The 26,005-nt window shown below is 47.4% G+C and overlaps 1 protein-coding gene across 1 annotated transcript in view; it reads left to right on the forward strand.

Moving 5' to 3' along the window:
• The first annotated feature begins 495 nt into the window (after nucleotides 1-495).
• The window catches only part of EGR3 (early growth response 3), a 193,659-nt gene continuing 168,149 nt past the window's right edge, over nucleotides 496-26,005 (forward strand). The window contains exon 1 of the mRNA XM_069617694.1: nucleotides 496-594. The gene's annotated coding sequence lies outside the window, so the exon portion shown is untranslated. The remainder of the gene's footprint in view (nucleotides 595-26,005) is intronic.

Consider the following 26,005-nt stretch of genomic DNA (forward strand, 5'->3'; position numbering starts at 1 on the left):
CCTTCCCTTGCACTTGCGCTATCTGAATGACCCCGGCCTAGAAAGATCGTTGTCTGTCTTCCCTCTGTTCCCCCTCTAGATTTTGAAAGTTAAACGGAAACTCCTTGAATTGCATGGGTCTGTGGCTGTCCAGAAGCTTTGGACTACATATCCTGCGATCCCTCACCATTATCTATGCTGACTAGGAAGGGTGGGAGTTGTAGACCAAAACAGTTGGAGAGACAAAGGTTGCACCCTCATGATATATTATATTGGTCTGCCAGAAGTGTGGTGGGGAGGAGGCGTGGAACATTGAAATCAGTCCATGGAATTCCGAAACAATTTATGCAGGATACGAGTTTGAGTTATGACCCATGATTGCTACTAATTGTAATGTCTCTCTGCAGCACTACAGCAAGAAAAATGTTCCCATTTGAATTAATGTCTGAGATACGAAATGTTTCTGCCTCAACATATGCTGTATTGAATGCTGCATTCATTTCATTCAGAAAACATCTTGAACATGCCGTTTCCCAAAAGACTCTAGAAAGGTCATCTGATGGTATGAAGATATATTTTGACACCAAAACATCACAAAGGAATATGCGATAGCAGGTAAGATATTCCTCTACAAATTACAAAATTACCGAAACAGTAGAAGGTCCAGCCATCATACAGCTGTCTCTTTCAGGCAAACAATAAATCTGATGAGCAATGGGAGCATGTTAATCACTCGGAAAGGTGTCACCCACTAGTCACTGTGTGGAAAATTGAAGAATCCCAAAATGTCAAGGGGGTGTTGAATTTAGTGACAAAAAATCTTTGTGACTGATTATGATAACTATGAGCTCATAGCAACTATCAAAGTATGTTTGATTAGGTTTGTGTCACGGCTTAGGGATGAACAGATAACTAGAAACAAAGGTGCTGCTTTTTAAACACTTCTGTTCTTGTTATCAAAGGGACTTGGGTTGGATACAGGGATGGGGTTGGAAGCATGTATGGAACCACCTTTTATCTTACTCTGCTCCTGAGGTTCCAACTGAACTTGGGTGAAGCGCTGGATAAGATCTTGTCCATTGCCTCCCAAGTCTCTAGGTCCTGCCATGCACTGGTGGGCAGAAGGATGACAGACCCTCTGGCCAGACGAGATGTCTGATCCACTGAAGGTGTTGAGGTTCCCAACAGGGATGTGGATCTTGGGTTCTCTGGTGCAAAGTTTCTCCATCGCCACTGGGTGAAGCTCGTTGACCTCTAGATCAAGTCTTCTTTATCTGAGTCAGTGAAGCAGGCTGGTTTGACAGAAGGCTTCGGGGGCATAGCATATGATATTGATGGAATGGATTGGTGTGGAGACACCCTCACCTCTTAACATTTCTTTCCACCACTGAGCCCTTCCTATTACCTGTGGAAAGATATAAACAGAAGGGGACAGGGGTGGGGGGGCTTTTGCATTGGCAGAGCTACATTAAAATTTGTGGAAGTTAGGTTATACCTTAGTTCGGTGTCCTCCTTTCTCACATCATATGATCAGCACTCAGTCCCACCTAGCTTTCCGCAAAGCGCTCAATACATAACTCTTCATCTAACCAATAAGCTGTTTCTTATGTCTACTAAAATGTTATGAATACTGTACTTGTAACTAAGAGACCTCTCGGTCACATGTAACCTTTGCTTACTGAAAATTCGTTGAAAACTCCTGTAACAAGCGCCACGATGCCCCTGGGCTGTAGGTGCGCTTTACAAATGCAAATAAATAAATAATAAATATGTGCTGGTTGAGGATTAACAAATAACTCCAAACTAAGGTGAGAATTTTTTAACAGTTTTATTATCGTTATTTGAGAGATTAGGCTTACTGGGCCCAGTGATGAAGCTGTACAATAATCAGGATGGGTGCCCAGGCCAGAATCGTTCTTTTTAGAGCCATGGTCCTCAGACCTTCCGTGTCACCCTTAATTTAAGCTTGCCTTCCATGCAAGTCAAACATTGCCAGTCTCTGTTTTAATAGTGTCCTGGAGCCTCTTTCTTGGCTGGTGCAGTCATCTTCAGGGCCTTGAATTGGTCCTCCTAGACGAAATACTGCTGTGGTATCTTCAGTCACCCGACAGGGTTCAGGCACCTGATTCTACATGAAACTATGGTGTTAGGGAGAATTCTCAAAAATGTGCTAATTCCCTTCACCTTAGAGACCCCCAGCAACTTTGCCGGAATTTGAGGACTTGATTGTTTACCTGGAGAGAGTGTGACCCTTTTTCCCACTCTCTCATGTGTTTTGAAATGTGTTTTACTCTTGTCATTTCTTTGGTTATGGAGTTTTAGACGACTCCATAGGCATCATCTTTTCATTTGTGTCACACAGCACCCTCAGTGCAGTGGCACAGGGAAGCCTTCCAGGCTTTCCCAAGGTTTAGATAACTTCTCTGGGATAAACTACTGTTTCCCAGAGAAAGTAAAGTGAAATTGACTTTACTAGTTTGTTTGTTTGTTTGTTTATTTGATATAGCGCAAATCCAAACCCGTAGGTAGCCGGGCACAAACATTTATAGGAAGACTTGAGAACTTAGTTGCAATGACAATCAAAAATATACAGTGACACACAAAAATAGGCAGTTCAGCAGTGTTACAGTCTGAATTTACTTGTACAGATGATGCCATGTGTCGGAGGCATACAGTGCTAGGTAGCAATCAGCCACAGTTTTGTAGTCTCGGACGGATCCAGTGAAATTCCTAGATGCTGGCAGTGGTGGACGGGTCCCTAAAGGAGGTCAAGTTAACAAAGGGCATGGTCGGGGGGTGACACTCAGGACGAGTGGTTCTAGTAGAAGAGGGTGATCCCGTTAGATGTCATTAGATCGTATCCATGAGAGAACCTTACGCCTGAAACTTGGATAGGGTTGGTCCTTTCTAAGTTCTAAGGGAAGTTTGTTCCAGGTTTGGGCAGCTATGACTGGGAAGCTGGCGCCGCCAGCTGTACTCTTTTTGTATCTAGGCACCATCAGGGTATATGCGTTGGTCATTCTTGTGGGGCGGTTTGAAATTCTCTTGTTAAGTCTCTTTGCTAGGTAGGGGGGAGCAATATTGTTAAGCCCTTTCGACGTGAGCGAGAGAGTTTTGAGGGTGATTCTGTCTTTAATTTTTAGCCAGTGGATATTCCTTCTGGAGGTAGAGACATGGGCTCTGTTAGGAATGTTTAAGGCTACTCTAAGAGCATTGTTTTGGAGTGTTTGGAGTTTGTTAAGGATATACTTGTTGGATCCCGCATATAGAGCATTGCAATAGTCCAGTCTGGATATGATAAGTGCATTAGCTAAGGTAATACAGCTAGCCTCTGTTAGGAATGGTCTGCAAGCTCGGATCAGTTTGCAAGTATAGGCGGTGGAGGAAGCTAGGGAGTTAATTTGTTTCTTGAAGGTGAGTGCTGAGTCCAGATAAACTCCCAGGGTTTTGACTGCAGGCATCACTTTGATGACATTGTTATCGATGTTAAATGAGGCATAGTTCGGGTCAAGTTTTTTAATCGCTGTCTCTGTGCCGAGGATCAGGATCTCCGTTTTGTCGTCATTCAGGCAGAGGCCATGGGATGCCATCCATGCCTGAATGAGGAGATATATCTTGTTTACCAGAGCTGAGTCTTCCAAGAAGTTACCCGAAAGGGGGATAAGGATCTGAGTGTCATCTGCGTAATTAGTGTAGATGACACCCAGTCTATCCAACTTGTCAAACAAAGGTTTGGTAAAGATGTTATACATAGTGGGAGATACACATGATCCCTGGGGGACACCGCAGGAGACTTGTATGGGATTGGCAGCTGCTACGGGGGAGAAGACTCTCATTGTCCGGTTAGCAAGGAAGGATTGTACCCAGCTTATGGCATCGCTTGAGAAATGGGCAGCGGAGTCAAGGTGATTGCATAAAACTGCATGATCTACCAAGTCAAAGGCTGCCGAGAGGTCAAGGAGGAGTAGAATAGCTGATTTTCCATTTCCTTCAACTCGTCAATTTGAGTCTTAAGGTCAATCCAGGCTGTTTCGGTGCCGTGAAGGGGGCGGAAGCCGGATTGTTGTGAGCCCAGAAGGTTGTTAGTTTCAAGATAGTCCTGAATTTGCAGGTAAGCTACCCTGTCGATGATTTTGAGTAGGAATGGGACAGTGGTGATGGGTCTGTAATTTGTCGGGATGGAGGGTCGAGGGTTTGTTTTTTTAGCAAAGGTAGGACCCAAGACTGTTTAAGGTTATTGGGCACTAGGTTGGTCTTGAAGGAGGCGTTAATCAGTTTGGAAATGAAGGGAGATAGGTCTCTCGCAGCATCTTTTATAATTTGGGCGGGACAATTATCTCCTTTACAACTAGAAGGCTTTAGGGAGAGTATAATTTTCTCTGTTTCTAGTATGGTTATCTGTTTGAAACTAAAGGGGTGAGGGGTGTTATTGGGCTGGTTTAGGGAGGGCTGTGCCTTAGGAATAGACTCCACTGGCGATAGCAATGCAGCTTTTTTGATGGCGATTTTGGTTTGAAGAGAGCTAATTTTTCCTGCAAGGGCATTTTGTATATTAGTGCACCAGAGCTTATTTTTAGGAGTATTATCAGTTTGCGGTATGGGTGATTCCATTTCACGGAGGATGGAGAATAATTCCTTAGTATCAGATTTGGCTTTAGCTATTCTGTCATTGTAAGTATTCTTTTTAGTGTTGATAATTTCCTTTTTGTACCGTTTGGCACGGGTAGCTAACTTGATTTTGTTCTCCTCAGTGGGCGAATGTCGCCAGATTGATTGCAATTTTCTTTTTTGGGTTCTAAGGTCTTTCAGTTGAGGTGTGAACCAGTTATTCAGGTGTGAGAGTTGTTTGCTTTTACGGACTTTGGTAGGGGCGATCAGATCTAACGCCTTGGTCATAGTGCTATTGTAGGTTTCCACAAGTAAGGTCGGGTCTGTGATGTTGTCTACGTTGCTAAGGGTGGGGAGAAGGTGTGGAAGGAGGTGTTCTGCTGTAATGTCTTTTTTACTTCTAGTGGGGAGTGGCGGGGCCATAATTATAGGTTTAGGGTGGGTAAGGTCGAGTGAGGCAGAGAATGAGATTAAATGGTGGTCTGTCCATATTTGAGGAGTTGTGCTGGTGATACTGATGTTACAGTTCAAGTCAGCAACCCAATCTAGGGTCCTACCTTTAGAGTGTGTGGGGGTAGTGGCTTTTTGCGTTAATCCATAATCATGCAGTAGTGTGGCGACAGATGTGGCATGTTTATCATTACGGTCATTTAAGCCAAGGTTGAAGTCTCCTAATAGTAGGATTTGCGCATGGTCTTTTGTATTGTTAGTCAGGATACTAGTTAGGTCGTCCTCGAAAGTTCCTAGTGGGCCAGGTGGTCTGTAGATCACATAGATGGTGAGAGTACGGTTGCATGAGAGTTGGAGTTTGGCAGTAAGGAGTTCACAGGACTGGGATGTCGTAGTGGTGACTAGTCTAATAGGCAAGTTAGCTTTGTGGATAATAGCTAAACCGCCTCCTTTGGTATTAGGTCTGTCAACTCTTAGCAGTTGGTAGCCATCTGGTATTGCTAGCATAATAGCAGGGCCAGCAGCCTCATGGAGCCAAGTTTCAGTTATGAACAGCAGGTCTAGATTATCATTTGTTAGGATGTCTGAAATCTCAGTGGCATGGGCTACCATAGATCTAGCATTAAAGAGGGACCCAGTTAGCAAGAGGGTGCTAGTTGGTGTGGTAGTGGGGGGTTGCATCTTTTTGGTAGAAGTAGCTACTTGAGATATAATCTGCTTGGACGGTGAGACACCTAGAGGGAGAGGAGCAGGCTTGGGGTGTTGTGAACGTTTGTTTGTTAGGTTAGTTAGGTTGGTATAGCCCCTAAATGTGTGGTAGGATGATGGTTCATGTAGATAGGACAGTCTGGCCCTTAGTCTCATGTTTCTATCTTTAGGTGGGCAAGAGGCAATGAGTGCAAGTGCCATGATAGTGAGGAGGCTCAATGCAAGGTGTACTGTATAGTTTTGAGGGGTTTTCATTATAGTAGTGGGCAATGAGTAGCTAGGTTTGTTAGTACAAGTTAGGCTAGGATCTGGCCCTGCATGGACTTGTGTAGTTTAGACAGTGTACTTGAAGTAGGGTGGACTGGGCACGTGCAGTTATGCTATGAGCTACCAAGTCCTAGACAAATGCAGATTGGGCAAGGTACTGGACAAAGGCTGACTAGATAGGTCCAGATATGCTATGAACTGTAAAGGCAAGGTCAAATGCCGTCACAGATTAGGCTAAAAACACTATACAGGTAAGTGGGAGGCAGTGTAGTAGCAGGGTCTGTCTAGGTATGACAATCACAGATTAGGCTAAAAACACTATACAGGTAAGTAGGAGGCAGTGTAGTAGCAGGGTCTGTCTAGGTATGACAATCATAGATTAGGCTAAAAACACTATACAGGTAAGTAGGGGACAATCACAAGATTAGGCTAAAAACACTATACAGGTAAGTAGGAGGCAGTGTAGTAGCAGGGTCTGTCTAGGTATGACAATCATAGATTAGGCTAAAAACACTATACAGGTAAGAACTAAGGCAACTGGCAGTGGTATTGTTTCAGTGGTCACTTAAAATTGCTATAATAAAGTAGGAGCAGCAGCAATACGCCTCAATCATATAGCGTTACTGTAATATACATGGCATTAGTACTACAGGTGTAGGTATATAATTTTCAGGTGGATAATTCGCTAGTGGATAGTGGTGAAACAGCTTCAACATAGTCTAACATACGTGAATCGATATGAGAGGCCCCAAAAAGTCAGGCAGCAGTGCACAAGTGCAAATGACCCACGTACGGGCAACAGAAAAGAGTGTCTTATGAACAGTTCCATGCCGCCGTGTAAACAGCAGTCTGACGAATACACAGCACAGCAAAGGTTGCAGTAAGGGTTTGAGCATAGGCACTGGTAAACTGCTTACCCTAATATTAGTGCATGCATGAGCAGGATGTTATAGATGGGTCTCAAGAGGAGCAGGGGTCCTGGCACTCGGCACTTTCCGGCTCCTGACAGGCTCACGACAGAGGGAAGCCTTAGGCAGTGTGCCTTTGGAGGTGGGCCGGCTAAACTGCCTGCCGGCTTGCTATTGGCCAGAAATAGGGGCTGTGGGCCAATTGGAGTGTGGATCTGGGCTTAGCAGGTTTCCTCCTGTGAAAGCTCCCAAACGATGTGGCGGGCGACCATTTTTGAATGGTAAAAGCCCTCGTGGTCAGCAATGGCGGTGATACTCTCCGGAGTGCTGCAGACAAGCACAATGGAGAACGAGTGTCATTAGGCACCCGCTAGTTATGGTGGCAATATGTGGAGGGGCTCAGATGAATAAGGGCACTTTTAAAAAAAAAAGTGCATCGGGCTTCCAGGCAGATCGTCACAGGCAGATTGCCTACCTTGATGTAAGAGGCTGCCTCCTGGCAGGGCACTGCTCCTGCAGTGGGCGTAGGGAGCTCCTGCTCTAGTATTTTGAAATTCCTAGACCCAGCACACCCTATCTTACAATAGAGTGCTGGAGGGTTTACTTAGTATCCCCTGTGTCTAGATACTCGTGTAGCAGTCCAATGCTACCCTTTCCTCTCGAAATGGCTGGTGGTAGTGGTTTTACAACAAACTACCATGATTTTTCCTGACCGCGAACACTGGTAGCGTTAAATCACGGTAGTCATGTTTTTCAAGCTGGCGTCTGAGCCCCCTTTGTTTAAACAGGTCCCGGTTTTCTTTTTTCACCATTTCTTTTTGGAAAGATCCTTCTAGAATTTGTCTCTGCGCGCCAAACCAGGTTTGATCCCTTTGTTCCATCGCCTTTGGCGGGCTTCAGGACTGAAGACCGCCTCTGGTGGCCGAGTGTCTGGGGTGGGCAGGAAGTGAGGGAGGTGCCCGAAACTCCCTGTGCTTAGTCTCCTTGGAGACCCAAATGCACTCTGGTGTGATTGGCTGGCTGACTGTCCGGCAAGGACCGCCACCTTGCTGGGTGAGTGGCAGCTAGGCTGGAATGAATGGGAGGAAACTGGATAAAAGGCAAGTCTCTTGGCTTGGAAGGCAGAGTCGACCAATGGAACGAAAGAACCAAAGACGAGCTTCAAGAGGACGGCTGCTGCAACTCCTGGACCATTGGTTTGCCCGGTGAAGCCCCGCTGCAGGTCCGAATCGCTAAGTTCATCTCGACAGAGAAGCCCTGCAAGGACGACTTCTCCCTTTGAGTTGGTGGGACCAATCAACTCGACACTAAGGCACCTGGAAACCATTCTCGGAGCTGGTTGTATTTTATTTTAATAACCAGGGAGAGGGACACCAGTTTGTGTGCTTTACTACAGCTACCGAAACTGAAGATTTGCCAGTTCCAGCTTTTTGACCAGTCCCAGTGCAGTGCAGTAGTCCCCTGACGTCCTCCCTCTTGTCCGCAGGACCTGCCAGGAACCTAAGTATTCTGCTGCACCTTTTTCTTCATTTGTAAGGTACTGTGAAACGAGACTGAGAGTACTTACCTCTCACAGTGAAAGTGTTTGAAACATTTGCAACTTGCAGGCCTAATCAGCTTGTGACCCAACATATAATTCTTCTTCTTACAAACTACTTCTGAGCACCTCTACATAGACTTTACCGTTTACTTACCAGAACTGTTTTTACCTATCCAAGCCTTTAGCCCATTGACTTTGGCCTATCTTATTGAATTGAATTGACTCTTCTGGTGAACTCAAAGTATCTGCACTGTCTAAGAATAATTGTAATTCTTTTATGTTCTGAACCTATTCCTTTTTGCTCCTCCTTCAAAGTATTCTGAATGCCATTTTGCTCCTCCTTCAAAGTAGTCTGAATGCCTCAGAAACTTAACGAGTATAGTACTGAAGTGTATTTGTGTATGATATTTAACTGCCTCCTTCTAGTGAATGTTTTATAACTGACTGTTGAATAAATTAATAAGTGTTTAACCAAGAAACCTTGAGTGTAAGAGTTTATTTGAACACCTGTGATTATAGACCTCTCTGTAAAATCATTACAGCTCACATTCCCTCTTGAGATAAACCTGGCTGCTCAGCTCCGCTACCAAAAACTATGTATTACAGACTTATACCAAAGGTTGGTTTTGCTTACACCTGTAGTCATGGTTGTGTGTAGTTGTACCAAAGGGTACTGCATACAAACTGCCTAACATATGGCCCCTGGGGTATTTGACCTCTCCACACCACCCCCCCACCCCATAGGATCTTGGGATTATGCCCTGTCAACTGTGGGATGGACTGGGGATTACCTCTCCTAGGCCTTGGTTCTGTGGTTTTGCTTGTCCCTTGCTTTCCTCTCCACCATATTAGGAGCATGTGGTATTCCCCAAGAGAAGGAAACTCACACACAAGTAAGTTTATGCTGTGGCACCCTGCGGTTTATTAACAGAATCTGTGGATTCCAGAACGCTCACCCACATTCCATGGAACCCAACTCAAAGTAACTGCACGCGCACATATGCACGTGAAAAAACCTAAGCTACAACACCCTATACCCTACCGGGACATCTCTCCATTGGATCTCGAGTCTTGGCATCACAATGACTTCTCTGCTTGAGTTTGGTTGCTCAACGTTGGACCATCTTTTCTGCCTGGACTTATCTCTGTTCGAGTGACTCATTTCTTTTGTGCGTCCTTCTGCATTGTATGCTTTCCCCTTTCTGCACCATCTAAAGTTTTGAAATCTCCTTTCATCCTCCTTTTTAGTTTTAGTTTTAATCTCATATTGTCTTGCAATAACTTTCTTGCTAGACTTTCATACCTACAGTATTTCTGGTTCCCCTTTACATATCCTTCTTTACGGTTTCTTCCTTCGTCTTTTCCCCTTTCTAATCTGTTTTGATTATACCAATTAATTGATCTATGCACATGGCTTTGTTGTAAGCGCTTTGCAAGTAGAACAAACATAAACATCAACGCAGCATTTCTAATAGGACTTGAACCACCCTCTCTCCAATCCCCCTCCCCAGCTCCCCAATGCTGTGTTGCTGTTTCCTGCTCTGCAACAAAGAAGACTCAGGATGACACTAGTTTAGGTTTTGGCGATTTTGGGGAAAACACAGAATATAAATCTAACAGGATGTATTTCTAAATCTACTTCTTCTTCTAATCAATCAGTTTTATGTTATTCTGCCAATTGAATAACATGTTTTGGCTGCTTTGTGGCAGATTCATGCCAAATGTTCTCTTTTCTTTGGAAATGCCAGCGGGTCTGTGTTCTACCAGCATGTTTGCATCAGATTCCCTTCACATTCATCTCTTTATTCCTTTAGGGAGAGGGAGGTCCCCCAAACTCCCTGTTCTTCTAATAACCACATTACCCCGGAACACCCCTAGCCGGAATTACTCAACGTTTGGTGCCTCTTTCGTTCCAAGTTGCCCCTCCATGATGTTTCCTGGCTCCAGTCCCTGCACGCTGATGGAATATCGGATAGAATGGCTTGTGTACTGCTGGGATAAGTATGCCAGCGCAAGAGGAGGTTGGTGCATTGAGTAAGTACAACACTCTCTCTACACCCTGTATGTGTCAAGAGGACGTTGAATTTAAATACAATTTGAAAGCATCAAAACACTTCAGGTTTTTTAAGGTCGTTTCTTTGTGGTTTATACCCTAATTAGCAAAAAGCATGCACTCAAATAGTCCATTTCAAGATGATTCCCCCACTCGTAAAGATAAGCTTGAGTAGGTTTTATTCAACACTTGGGAAGGTGGCTACAATATCACTTTAAGGGTAATATAAGAATTGAACTGGAGAATAAGAATAACTGTTGGGTCCATAATACCATAATAAACCTCTCAAGTAGAAAGACCTAGGAAGAGAGGAGGGGAAACTAGATGTTAAATGCCTTATTCATTCAAAGGACTACAGAAACACAGAGGATAATAACCACAGAAAGAGGGGTACAGTAACCCCAGTAATCTCAGAGGCGACACTTTCAGAGACACTTAAGAAAGACGCTGTACAGGAATATTTGAAGCCTACCAAGAGAATGATTAGGGGAGCCAAAGACTTGGAAAAGTCCCCTAGAAGAAGTAAATACATGAATCCAAGAGATAGCTAAAAGGGATCTCAAAATTGCCTACTAAGGCCGAGGAAGCCTATCCAGGAGAAGGGAGTCATTCCCCTAGTCTTTTGCTATTTTGTATTAGTGGTAGGGACAGAGCAGTTTAGCTTTGGACAGAGGACAAACTGTTTACTTTGGCTTCACCAAAGACGACGAGCATCTTTTTGGTTAGGAAGAGAAATCCATAAATTAGGGATAGTGAGGCCATTTTTCTTATTCAATTCAAGAAAATAAAAAATGCCTAAACCTGGTCTGTGTCCCTCTTCTGACCTACCACACCTCCCTCATATCATGCCCCATTTGTGTCACACCCCATTGCACGGCACACTGGAAATTGACTGGGATGGACCAGGAAGTCTCTATACACCTTAACGAGGTGGATTAACAATAAAAGCAAGGTCTTCAATGTTGGGGCAGCAATGATATAGCACATAGGGCTTGTCTTCAGGTTCCTGGGCCTGGCCCGGTTTCCTTTGCAGCACCAAATCCTGGAAATTACTGGGTTCATGAGCAAACAGTCTTCACAGTTGGGTGATATATAATAACCAGGAATAATTATGTTTGGATTCGTTTGCAAAATCCTCCACCGTGCAATTCCTGGGGCAGGCCAGATTCAGCATGTCATTCACCCGACCAACCCTCATAACTGACTAAAAAGGTTGATTGTTTTAGGCTACGCCTTCAGAATGAACTACAATTGACCATTTAACAATACACTATCAGTAGACAACAACCTGTTCTCACAGAATATTGTCTCTCCTTTTAGACAATGTGTAAGTGCGCTACTCAAGGACTGTGCTTCAGTTAAGGATCGCACTCGAGTACTTTTTAAGGCTTTTCCTGATGGCCTAGCCAACAAAATGATGTTAATAAAGAAGCACATCAATGGAAGGGCGTAAATGTTTACCAGTAATGAACATTAGCTCCCCAGTGTGGTGAGGGAGCGCCAACCAACCGAGGTGGGTTCAGGGTGGTTCTCCCCCAAGAAATGTTTGAAAATAATGTACTACAAAGATGCAGTAATAAATTGGTTAAAGAGCCATACAATTTACAATCGGCTGTTTAAGGTAACCATGAAAAGGTACCCTGAGCATTTTGCAATGCATTTTTAGGATGACGGAGCCCATAATATATGCCAGCATTTTCACTGTAGGAACATATTCATGTGGCTGCCCCGAAATTTAGCTGTTCATGCTGGCTGTGTCAATAAGGCCATTGCTACCACTTGTGACAAATCTGGGGTAGGAGCAACCCCTGTGAGCCCAGGGAGGTGAGCCCGCTAAGCAAGACCCTCCCCAGTAGTCTGGGAAAGCGGGACCTCACTGGGAGTGACTCCCCTCTAGGGGACAAGGGCTCACATTCATTTAAGGTACTCCCTATGAGGAATAATTTCTCTGCATACATGTGAAAGTGAAAAAGATTGCTGTTACTTCTGTTTTGCATTCCAACCCTATTAACATTACTTCCATATCGTTGGCTTGAGATCATTTTGGAATCCCCTTTAACTCTGCAGTTGACAAAAAACCACATGCCCCTTTGAAATGAGGCAGCAAGAATAAAGAGACGAGGTCCCTTGAATGGAGGAGGAAGAATCCTACGCAAAGGCGAGCCTATGACGTGCGAACCGAAGAAGCAAGATGCTAGAAGACTGCAACCAAGGAGGGCTACATTGCAAAGACGGAAACGTGGAGATGGGGGAAGAACAGTCTTACCCGGTGGCGTGACAACACTGCAGCGGTGGTGGGCCTGGGAGCCGCAAACCGACAAAGAGTCCAGGAGATAACGGAGGAAGGAGCCCTCTGCTCAGAGTATGATGAACACAGAAACTGACCAGACAGACAAGAGACGTACCGTCTTACCTGGTGGCGTGAGCATGCTGCAGCCGTGGTGGGTGTGGGGCCCGAGAACTGAGGCAGAGACCAGGGAACAACGGAGGAAAGAATCCTCCACTCTCATTGCGAGGATCACAGAGACTGCCAAGGCGGGCAGGAAAAGGAGAACGCCAGAGATGCCATCCCACTGGAGCACACCCGGAGGCAGAGAAGGTACCAGGGTTGCCCAGGGTGGAGGGAGGCGAGTGGAATTAAATAAAGATGGAGGAATAGGTGATCTGCAAGACCAAAGGGGCCTGGAGAGCCCTAAAGATATGAGACATTTAGCACAGTATTAGGGGAACGAAAAGGTCTTTCCACCGTGCATAGCAGCTCACAGAATAGAGGGGCAAGTGGGCACCAGACTCCCGCCTGAGTCCCTCCTCCCTCTCTGTATCAAACCCCACCTCTTCTCTCTAACACAACCCTCACCTCCATCCACCCTACCCTACCCAGCACCCCTCCCCCTTAGACCCTCGCCCCCTCCTCCCTCACTCACATTTCCCATCCCTAAGCACAGCTCGAGCCGCCCTCGCAAACACATTGCTTTCAACAGTCCCTCCTACACTCAAACACATATACCATTGGCTCCCGGACAACTCTCTAAACACAGAGGTCACACACACTTTTACTACATCGCTAGTGAAAGGCACTGCTCCTTGAACTCCAAATTGGCAGCATTCATCCCCCTCGTCTCCCCTGTCTCTGAAATCCTCCCCTCCTCTACTCACACACCCTATCCTCTTTCCCTTCACTGCCATAATCCACCCTGAATTCCTGAAACTACTATACCAAAGCCGCCCCTCTGGATCCCCTGTAGACTACTGCCCCCTCCTCTCCTAAAGATCAGTTCATCCTTAAACCACTGCTACAGCATCGCAAGATCCGTAATTAACCATTCACTGACCGGCATCTTCCCTGCAGTGTTCAAAACCTCCCACGACAAGTCCCTACTTAAAAAGCCCACCCTCTACCCCTCCTTCCTTCAATCCAACTACCGCCCAATCTCAAACACTTGCTTCATAGCCAAACTCTTAGACTGCACGGCATACAACCAGCTCTGCCACTACGCAATCCAACTCCCTACTCGACCCTGCCCAGTCTGGTTTCAGACCCCTTCAAGGAAAGGAATCTTCTCCTGTCTCCATCTGGGATGGCATGACAAGAATGGCAGACTCAGAAGGCTTGCTGCACTTATCCTCCTTGACATTTCAGCTGCATTTGACACTATCAACCACTTCATCCTCTCAGACAGACTCCACTCTCTAGGTATCAGGGATTCCTGCCTAAAATGGATCTCTTCCTTCCTCTGCAAACGCGCACAGGTTATGCTCCTGCCTCCCTTCTCCACCCGCCCTGTTTCCAAAGGGTTCCCACAAGGGGCCTCCCTGTACCCCCAACTCTTCAAGCTCTACCTAAGCCCCCTCCTGCACTTATTCGCTCTCTTGACCTAACCTGCTACAACTACGCTGATGACACTCAGATAATTTTCAAGATTACCAAGTCCCTGACCTCCTCCCATCCTGACCTCGCCTCCTGCCTCTATGAAACTGATCACTGGATGACAGCCAACCACCTCCTCCTTAAAGGAATGGTTCGGTCAGAAATGATTATTGTCCCTACGGGTCGGCCATGTGTTTTTAAGCCTAAGTCGCTTGATTTTAGAAAAATTTCCTATGGCCCTTAACCGAGGTTTCGTCCATTAAACGCACGCGAAAACAGGTATCTGGGAGCTGCCATTTTGTGATAATCCTATCACTTGCCCCATCGCCCTGGCTGACCTGCTTTTGCGGCACTAAATCATATCCCCCGCCCCTGAGCCTGACATTATCAAAACATTCATATTCCCCGCCTCTCTCCGTGACGTTAATGTGCTGCCTAGGCAAACGCGCCCAGTCGTCTTCTACGCGACTTCACACAGAACCCGGAAACCAACACAGATCAACTTACAACACAGCTGCCACAATTCGGAATATGAAACTGTACTTTACAATCAAACAGCAAAACGGTACATTTGGTAAAGTACAATTATTTAACATTGAATGTCTAGAGAATATTCAGCAATTGGCATATTAAATCGGAATGGAATTTTTTTTCTTTTCTCTTGATCCGCAAATCCTCTAAAGTGTATCGTGAGTCACTCGCTGTTCCTTTATGGTACACAGGGTGTTGATTTTCGTTAAAAGAGGCACTTTGGACGCACAGTGAACCGCAAGGCTGTTCCATCAACTAGGCACTAGGCCACCGTAAAGGTTGATATGTTGCTTCTAGCCGCTAGTACTGCGTAAGGGCATATGGGCCCTTGGCGATCGTCCCATAAAAGGGTCAACGTTGTGCAGTTGTTTACAAGAAGCTGCAGCTGGCGATTAAAAAATCAGTCGGCCGGGGTCTGGAATAGGTGGCAGTAGCAGTACGGTAGGATGTACCCGTTTAGAGCACATAAAAATTGAAATTAGTCTCACCAGCCGATCTTTGTTACTATTATTCATTTTATTTATTGTGGCCGAGCTGAAACTATTTGCGAGGATAGTGCAATGGAGTATGTTCGGCTCTAAAAGCAATGCGAAAAATAACGAAATAAATCGATGTAAACACACAATGTAATGATTTTGTAGCGTTGAACCACTGAGAAACGACTGTTTGTCTACATGCGTGTCGAATGGGCACATGCATGCCCATGTGCCCGGTAGAAAGACGATCCCACAAATGTTTTACTTGCTCTTCATTCATTCATTCATTCATTCATTCATTCATTCATTCATTCATTCATTCATTCTTCATTCCGGTATAAAAGCGTCTAAAGAGTTACTTACATTATATTTGCCATTTCCATTGTTTCTCTGCGTAATGTAGTCCGTAAATCCCACTGTGTTCGTGCCAACGATTTTTCATACACTGAACTAACATGAAACTCGGTCTAGTTTCAGAATTTTCAGCCTTATCGTCTCTTACGGTATTGCACCCCTCCTTCAAATGAAGTCCTTTCGGCATGGTCCCTGTCTCTCAAGGTAAAAAAACAATAGAACCTTATACTGCCAGTGCAAGTCGCGGGCCTCTTCAGCCCGCGAGCAAAAAATCAAAGCCGCTGACCTTCACTCTGCATGAGCATACATTCTTACTTTGCAACATCCCGTGTAAAGCCATCTGTGAGAACTTGAATTTTCGACTCCATCTATGTACTAGGCCTCAATGTGCAAATGTGAACTGGCTTCTCTCCCATCTGCAACGCCTCGCTGGGCGCGTTCTAAGGCCCCCAATTTTGTCCTTGTTGTCCGTGAGCTTTGCAGCCCTAGAGAACCATAACTATGGAGACATTGGCCCTCATTACAAATCGCCCGGTATGGAAACAACGGTGGCGGTAAACCCGCCGCCACCGTTGTTTCCATGCCGGGCGATCAAAACTCCTGCAGGCGGGAGGTGATGTTCCCGCCAGGTCCGACCTGGCGGGTTTAACACCGCCCGCGTGCAGGTGGACGAGGAAACACCGGCAGCATTACGAGATGCTGCCGGTGTTTCCATGATCCCCATTCCCATTGAGTCCCATAGGGGATTAACACCATTCCACCTCCGTGATTCCTGGGAAATCGGGGTTGTAATGCCCCGGTAATTCTGGGAATCACGGAGGCGGAATGGTAATACGAGTCCGGCGGTAACCAGGCGGTTTTACCGCTGCGGTTACCGCCGGACTCGTAATGAGGCCCATCGACTTTTTGGGGGAAGGTCAGGGAAAGTATAAAGTACCCGAGGAGTTGAGTTGAAAGTGAGATTTATTGTTTGTTTGTTTTATTATTTGCAATACCAAGCCTCCCCTCGGTTAACAGTGCGCAGCATTCACATTAGATTGCGAAACTTAGTTACAGCAACAAAAATATATACATACACATATTCACAAGGTCAGCGATATGAGGTGAATAGAGAGAGAAGTCAAAGATGACACCCATGTTGTTCGCCACCCAGGATGGTGAAGGGAGGGGTTAGGGTTAGCGTACTTTGTATGCACACTGTACAATAACATTATTTTCAAAAAGACAATCAGATTACAATAATTTAAACCGGGATTTGTACTTCTCAACAAGCTCTGCTTTGGGTGCACATGGCACAGTGGCAATGTTCGGTGGCAATGCATCAGTGCTGTGCACAGAAACGCTCAAAATTCCATATCTGTGCTTCTCTAGTACAGTAACAATAAGGCCTTTAACAACGTCGAACTCCATTTCCTTATATACTGGTTTCACCACCAATTTCTTATTTCTTTTTGCAAAGGCCGTAGTGTAGCGAGGCATCCCTACATTTCCCGTAGTCCTAGATTGTTCACGGCACACATTCCCGTTATGGGCCAAGACCGCAAGTACAGTCCTATGTTTCATGCTCTGTATGCCGAAATGCAATCGCTTTGGCCTGTACTTTAGGCACATATTGTGGAACACCACCAAACCTCCTGTGTGACAGAATTCTGTCAGTCCTCTCAAATCTCTTGATAGAGTTTTATCGAAAACAATCTTCTCAATGGCTTTGTGTGTAGGTGAAGATGGAATCAACCACTTCTTCTTCCGTGCCTCCTCTGTGGAAAAAGGGCCATGTTCACATTGGTGGAAATGTTGGTTTTCTGTCCAGCGGTGAATGTTGGTACAGTGGTGCATCTGTGACCGCCATTCTTCAAGTAGGATTTCCACTGACCCTTCACAAGTTTTGGAGCTCCACCAAAGATGGTTGCTGATAGACTGGGACCACTGTGAAATACTTTCCAAACCTTTTTTTTTTCCCTGCAGCCGAGATTTTCTTATTTATTGATTTAGCAAGATGCCATACGTCAAATTGATGTTTAATATGTGGGAACTGCTCTCTCATTGTCTTGGCAATTGAAACGTGTCTGTCCGTGGCTATGAGGTCGATGTGCATTCCCCTCGATTGTAGATATTCCAATGATTTTATAAATCCTAGTTTCTCCATGGCCACTAAAGATTTACATTGGGACACCTGCACGACCACCAAACTCATTTTCTTACTATCCATGCCCTGAAAGTGGTAGGTGCAGTACTTGGCAGAAAATCCAGGGCTGTCGCACTGTCCATCGCCGGCTAGCCTGAATCGTTTGCCTGCAAATGTACTTGCTAGAGACAATTGTTCAATTCTCCAAGCATCACTAATGGCCGGAAATAAATAATTATGTTGGAATTTGTAGTACTGCGTTTTAGAAATGAAATGGAGTCCCACAAACTGAAAGAAAGACTCTAACTTTTTAAAACTGGACCCACTAAAAAGTGAGGCAGCTGCACACAGTAGATTGCCTGCTGGCAGTTTCCCCAGCATTGGTTGTGCAGACCATGAGAACGTATGATTTAATCTACAGGCGGCATGTATTTTGACAAGTCACATGAATCAATGGCTTCCCACATACTTCCCCTCTAACGGAATGCCCACATTTCAGCATACTTATAATATCCATCAAACAACTGTCGAATACTATGTATTTGCCCTCTTTCATTAGACTGTCATACGGCGTCAAAGTTGTTTCGGACTGTATCGTTAAGGACATATCACTACAATTGAAAGAAATATCGCAGATATCAAGTTCTGATGCGTCGGTGAATGCTGCTGCAGGTTCATTCTCTGTCATTTCAACATCTGTTACTTCAACATTGATGGGAGAACACAACAATGTTGACAGCTTTTTGGGTGGCATTTTTTTGGTGGGTGTAGATTGTGTGAATTGATCTGCGACTACTTCAGAGCTATCTTCAATACATTCAGTATCATCTTCTTGTGGTGGTGTGGTCGCACTGTAGCAATGGTCCAATAAAACTTTAATGGATTCTCCGGACACATTCAATTCATGTTCTAGCCATTGGACATAAGCATCTCGAGTCTCAACACGCCGCGTCTGAATTAATAGTTCCTCCATAGTGTAAATAGTCTGGCAAGCAACATCTCTCATTTGCTTCACTGTCTGTGTATGTATAGTTCGTACGTCCACGGGTACTAGAGGACAGATTGGAAAAGGGATGTTCAGTTTAAACACAAGATAAAGTATAGTACAATTGACAGGAAAAAAACATAATATAGTCCTCAGCACAAAATAATTTCTAAAATTATGAACTGTTTGTAACTAACCTTATTTTTGTTTCTTTTCTTTGCAACTTTCTTGACTCGAACTTCAACATCTGCATGCTGTTGCTCCGATTGGTTTCCGCATGTCTTCCCTTCCTCTTGCGCTGCAAAGACTATATTTTCTGGATCCGCATAGACAGCACGGATTGACGATCCATCGACTGCCTGAAACATAGTACTTTCATTACTATGTATCACAATATTGAAAACATCAAACACACGTGAGGACGAACACACAGGTACATCTCAATAGCTAAACACGAATTAAACATTGTGTAGAACAATCAAACAACAAGTATTCGAGCTCTGATGATCTAGTTCGATGGAACTGTCAGTATCCATACCTATGGCTCCGCATGGACTGCCATGAATGATTGTATTGGAGAGGGGGCATCAGCAACTCCCTGAAATACAGTACTTGCATTAGTATGGTTTTCAATATTGTAAACATAACACATACTTGGGGTCGATGGCACAGGTACATATGAAGACATAACCTCAAATGATGCATTGTCTAAAAGAATCAATGGATATATAAATATGAACCGATTTAATCGACTTATTTCTCTGATTTCTTTACATCTGCATCACCTACAAGGGATGTTGTGATTGTAGGGGAAGCTCCGTCGTCTCCCTGACACACAGTACTTGCGTTAGTATGGTTTTCAATATTGTAAACATAACACACACTTGGGGTAGATGGCACAGGTCCATATAAAGAGATAACCACAAATGATGCATTGTCTAAAAGAAGCAAGGAATATCTAAATATGATCAGATTTAATCAACTTATTTCTCCGATTTATTTACATCTGCATCATCTAAATGGGATGTTGTGATTGGAGTGGAAGCTCCGTCGTCTCCCTGAAACACAGTACTTGCGTTAATAGGGAAGAAAGTATAGCAAATGGAATCACGTTATATGATCACGCCCGATGGAGCTGTGAGTATTCATACCTCGTGCTGCCGAAGAATATCTAGGGATGTTGTAAATGTAGTGCGCACTTCCGAAAGCTGTTGCGCCGATTCGTATATGCAAGATCCTGCTTCCACTTACCCTGGAATTACTTGAATGTCAGGCCCCGCATCAAGTGCAGGGGTTGACGCTCCATCAACTGCCTGAAACATAGTACTTGCATTAGTAAGGATTACAATATTGAAAACATAACACACACTTGTGGTCGACCGCACAGGTACATATTAATGGCTAACCATGAATTAAACATTGTGTAGAACAATCAAACGACAAGTATTCCAGCTCTGATGATCTAGTTCGATGGAGCTGTCAGTATCCATACCTCATGCTGCTGAAGAACATCTAGGGATGTTGTCAATGTGGTGGACGCTTCAGCATCTCCCTGAAAGACAGTACTTGCATTAGTATGGATAACACTAATTATAACTGAAAACAAACACCAGTGGACGATAACTAAGGTGTATATCAATTGGAAAGCACTAACCAAACATTTGGTAAAATAATTACTTGATACATAAAAGCTGTTCTCCAGCATGGGGTCTGGCATGGATTCACATGCTCATGAATATTCCCCGTCGTCAGGCTGGGAATCCTCGGTAAAGAAAAATCAGTATCAGTTTAGTTTCTGATCTGTCTTTCGTAGTAGTAACCAATCACTCATCTCTGCGTCATACTGACCACAGCCAATGACTGCCATCTCCCTAAGACCCGCCTCTGGCAGCCATCTTCAGATTTTTACCGCACGTTCAAGTGTTGGGATCCCCGTGCTATTGCTCTCAAGCTGTCCCTCCCCCCAAGGAGAAGGCGGTGAGCGCACCTAAGGTGGTGAAAGCCTTGATCCACCCGGCCCCCTGGCTCAGCCTGTGGAGGCTACACCAGTGGTGGCGACCTCGGGCCCAGAATCTCCCTGCCACCGCAGAGGGAGTCCTCTTTCATGCCCATCGACAGGACCCCCGTGAAACCTCCGACGGAGAAGAAAAAGGGGGGGCAGAAGGTCGTCGTGGATTCGGCCTCAACCTCTGAGGAGGAGCGGATCGAAGTCTTAGGCCACGGTGGTGGCGTGGAAGAAGACCAGCCTGTCGGGAGGGACTCCGATGTAGGAGACGACGAGAACGTCGAGGGTGCCGACGGGGCTCCTGACCGCCCGTCGAAATCCCCTCAACCAGTGCCGCAAGACAACTCGGCGGCCATTTTGTTGGCTATACAGTCCTTATGCTCGGAGATAAGGACGAGATTGCCGTTACCACCAACGGAGGAACCGCTCCCGACGGGGGACCCGGAGCCAGGCCCTTCTGGGAGCCCTCCTCTTAAGAGAAGAAGGATTCATCCTCCACCTCCTTTTCAACCATCGCGCCCTGCTCAGCCCTCCTCCCCATCCACGACCCGTGGGGATGATACGGGGACTGACACGGCTGCGACGGGTACAGACGACGAGGTTTACGACGAGGATCTCCCGTCGTCACCTCCTCCCCGTGCTTCCCCGCCCGACGAGATTGGATCGTTTCACGCCATGATCGCCAGGGCATCCGAGCTTTTCCAGCTCTGCCCGGAAGAGAAGAAGAAGGAAGGTTTCCCTTATCAACGGCACAAGACCAAGAGGAAGACGGTCCTCGCTGTACCTCTACTGGACGATATCTGGGATGAGGGTCTCGCCCTCCTCAAGAACCCATCCACAACGCCTGCGAGAAGGGATCGGTACAAGAAGAAGTACCGGGTTCCGGACACGGCCCCCTTGTGCCTTCGGGCACAGCCGACCCTGGACTCGGTCGTCTCCGCGGCGGCCAGGAAGAAAGCGGGGGGGGGGGCCTCGGCCTCTACGTCAACCTCCCCGCCGGACGGCGAGGGAAACAAATTGAACACGATGGGACACAGAGTCATCTCATCGGCAGCGACGACTATTAAGGCTGCCAACGCCTTGGCTATCGTAGCCCGCTACGACAGGGAGTTGTGGTACAAAATCGCCCCCCTGCTGGACTTCTTACCAGACGACAAGAGGGCGGAGGCCCTAGAGATCTTGCAGGAAGGAGAAGTGGCGTCGGACCACGCCATTACGATAGCGACGGACATCGCTGACACTGGATTTCGCCAGTTGGGCAACGGCGTGTGCCTTAGGCGGCGTGGATGGCTCAAGGCAACTGACTTCCATCAGGACGTGCAGACCAGAGTCTTGGACATGCCGTTCGACCGGAGCAACCTGTTTGGGAAAGCAGTGGAAGATTCCCTACAAGCCATCAAGACGGACACGGAGACGGCCCGGGCTCTTGGTGTTCTCCAGCAACGACGCCTGCCCTTTCGGAGCGGCGGAGACAAACAGGGTGCCTCCAAAGGTTCCGGCGGCGGATTTTCCACCTATCATCAAGCGGCCCGTTTGTCGTCGCAGGAAGCCTACAGGGGACGAGGCAAGTCGGACGGACCCCGCTGTCATCGCCAAGGAGGACAAGGCGGCAAAGCCTCGTCGAAGCAGGACTGAACCGGCCGTGGGGTCGGGCCCCCACCGAAGCACCCCGGTGGGAGGCCGGCTGGCGAGCTTCGTCCGCGTGTGGGAGTCCATCTCCACCGACCGTTGAGTGCTGGACGCCCTGGCCCAGGGTCACATGCTCGAGTTTCTAAAGAAGTGCCCACGCGTCCCCCCCATGGCCAGGAAGGAACAGCACGTCCCTCAACTTCTCTTGGAGGTAAAGGCGATGCTCAAGAAAGGCGCCATCAAGCTCGTCCCAAAGAGGCTTCGGGGCTCCGGAGTTTACTCAAGATACTTCCTCGTGAAGAAGAAGACGGGAGGATGGCGTCCCATCCTGGACCTACGACGACTGACCAAATTCAACAAGGCACAGAAGTTCCGGATGGTCACCCTCCAGCAGGTCCTGGGGCAACTGGAGGAGGGAGATTTCCAGTCGTCGTTGGATTTGGAGGATGCCTACTTCCATATCCCCATCCTAAAGGGACACCGAAAGTTTCTCAGATTCGTGGTCCAAGGGCGTCACTACCAGTTCAGAGCCCTTCCCTTCGGATTGAGGTCGGCACCCAGGGTGTTCACCAAGTGCCTCTCACCGGTGGCGGCACAGCTGCGCCTGGAGGGGATCCACGTCTACCCCTACCTGGACGACTGGCTCATCCGAGCAAAGACGAAGGAGCTCGCCGCGGAGCACACGGCAAAGACCGTCCAACTACTCACGGACCTGGGATTCTCCATAAACTACGCCAAGTCCCACCTGGTGCCCGCACAAGACGCACTGTTTCTGGGAGCGAAGCTCGACACAGTGTCGCTTCTGGCCTCTCCGTCGGAGGAAAGGACGAGGGCCATCTTGGGCAAGGGACAGCAGATGCTGGTTGCGGACGCGGCCAGCCTGAGGTCCATCAAGTCCCTCCTCGGAATGATGTCTTCTTGCATTTATCTCTTCGCCTGTGCAGGCTTTGGATGCGCCCGTTACAGGAGTTCCTGGACGCTCGCTGGATCCAGACGACGGGCAGCTTCGAGGACAGGATCACACTTGACGAGAGCTTCCGACGAGCGATCCGGTGGTGGGGCACCCACGCGCATCTGACGGCGGGCATGGACTTCCAGACCCCGGGCCACCAGAAGACAGTGACCACGGATGCCTCCCTGGAAGGGTGGGGAGCACACACCGAAAACCTGCACGCGAGGGGTCTTTGGCTGCCGGCGGAGAAGTCCCTCCATATCAACGTCCTGAAACTCTGTGCAGTGTTTTGGGCCCTCAGGTCCTTTCTTCCGTCCCTCAAGGGCAAGGTGGTGAGGATCTTCACCGACAACACCACCACCATGTTCTACATCAGGAAGCAGGGCGGTACCAGATCCCCAGCCCTGTCCAAGGAGGTGGAGGATCTGTGGCATCGGGCCGTCGCCCAAGGGATGTTTCTGGTGCCGTTTCATCTGGCAGGAATAAAAAACACCATCGCCGACTCGCTCAGCAGAGAGCTGCGCTCGTGCAACGAGTGGGAACTACGACAGGATCTAGTGGACCGCCTCTTCCGACGGTGGGGCACACCCCAGATCGATCTGTTTGCGACGGCGGCGAACTCCAAGTGCCGGAGGTTCGCCAGCAGGTTTCCCCAGCCGAGGAGCATGGGCGATGCTTTCTCGTTCCCCTGGGAGGGCCTGTTCCTATATGTGTTCCCTCCATTGCCGCTGCTGATCCGGCTCATCAACCAGCTCAAGAGGTCATGGTGCAGGATGATCCTCGTCGCACCTGCGTGGCCGAGGCAGACATGGTTCCCGGACCTTCTGGACTTGTCAGCGTCCCCGTCAATCAAACTGCCAGTGGACGCGGATCTCCTCTCCAGGGAAGGAGGCGCCATCCTCCATCACGACCCGAAGTCGCTGAACTTGCAGGCCTGGCTCCTGCAGCGTTAGAGTTTGGAGGTTACGACATACCGGCCGACTGCAGAGAGGTTCTTGCAAAGGCCAGGGCGTCCTCAACTCTTAAATGCTACGGGCACAAATGGAAGAGGTTCTCTGTCTGGTGCCATGCACAGAAGATTAACATTCTACGGATTACGCCTCCTCAAGTACTGCCGTACCTGCTGACGCTGGCCAAGGCTGGACTGGCGCACGATTCCATCAGAATTCATCTTGCTGCGATCTCCTGATACACCAGAACCACGGGACGGACGTCTTTGTAGTCTCATCTCATGGTGAAAGTATTCCTGAAGGGACTGTTCAGATCGTTCATGCCAGTGAAGGCCCTGGCCCCGGCGTGGGAGCTCAACGTGGTGCTGACCAAGCTCATGGGACCTTCGTTCGAGCCTCTGCACTCAGCTCCGTTGAAGTTCTTGTCGTGGAAAACAGCGTTTCTTGTGGCCATCACCTCCGCACGACGGGTGGGAGAGATCCAGGCCCTTTCCTGCAAGCCCCCGAACTTGACTTTTCACGACACGAGGGTAGTGCTCAGGACGCACCCCTCCTTCATGCCCAAGGTGCCGTCGGACTTCCACCTCAACGAACCCTTGGTGTTGCCTGTTTTCTTCCTGTCGCCTTCGTCGCCGGCTGAAAGGACTTTGCACTCGCTGGATGTGGCTAGAGCGCTGAAGTTCTACGTGGACCGCACAAAGAGTTTTCGGAAGACGTCACAACTTTTTGTGAACTTTGGACCTGTCAATCAGGGGAAGGCTCTCTCGAAGGCTTCCATTTCCAGATGGCTCTCCGGCTGTATCATGTACTGTCATCGGTTGGCAAACCGACCGCTGCCCGGCTGTCCGAGAGCCCATTCCACCAGAGCGATCGCAGCTACCACGGCGTTCCTATCTGGTGTGCCCTTGCTGGACATCTGCAGGGCTGCTACGTGGAGGTCGACGCACACCTTCATGAAATTCTACTGCGTCGATCGGGATTCCAGGGAGGAGTCCAGGGTCGGCCAAGCAGTGCTGCGCAACCTTTTCGCCTAAGGTGATCCTGGTGAGGAGGTAAGAATTGCTTAATGTTGAGTTTTGGATGTAATGCTTAATGTTGAGCCTTTGCCACCTCCCGTGGTTGTGCATGTGTGTACTGCTATGTATTCTTTTATTCATGAGCATGTGAATCCATGCCAGACCCCATGCTGGAGAAGGAACAAGTTACTTACCTGTAACTGCTGTTCTCCCTCATGGGTCTGGCATGGATTCACATGCGAACCCTCCCGCCTACCCCTCTGCGGCTCTTCACTTGGTCATACTGCCACTTCACGTGCTACCAAATCTGAAGATGGCTGCCAGAGGCGGGGCTTAGGGAGATGGCAGTCATTGGCTGTGGTCAGTATGACGCAGAGATCAGTGATTGGTTACTACTATGAAAGACAGATCAGAAACGAAACTGATACTGATTTTTCTTTACCGAGGATTCCCAGCCTGACGACGGGGAATATTCATGAGCATGTGAATCCATGCCAGACCCATGCTGGAGAACAACAGTTACAGGTAAGTAACTTGTTCCTTACTTGACATGCATAAAACAAGTCTGTAGCGGAATAGCCAAGTAAGATTACCTAATACG

Source organism: Ambystoma mexicanum, chromosome 10, assembly GCF_040938575.1.
Source record: "Ambystoma mexicanum isolate Mex_15411 chromosome 10, UKY_AmexF1_1, whole genome shotgun sequence".
In the NCBI taxonomy this organism is placed as follows: domain Eukaryota; kingdom Metazoa; phylum Chordata; class Amphibia; order Caudata; family Ambystomatidae; genus Ambystoma; species Ambystoma mexicanum.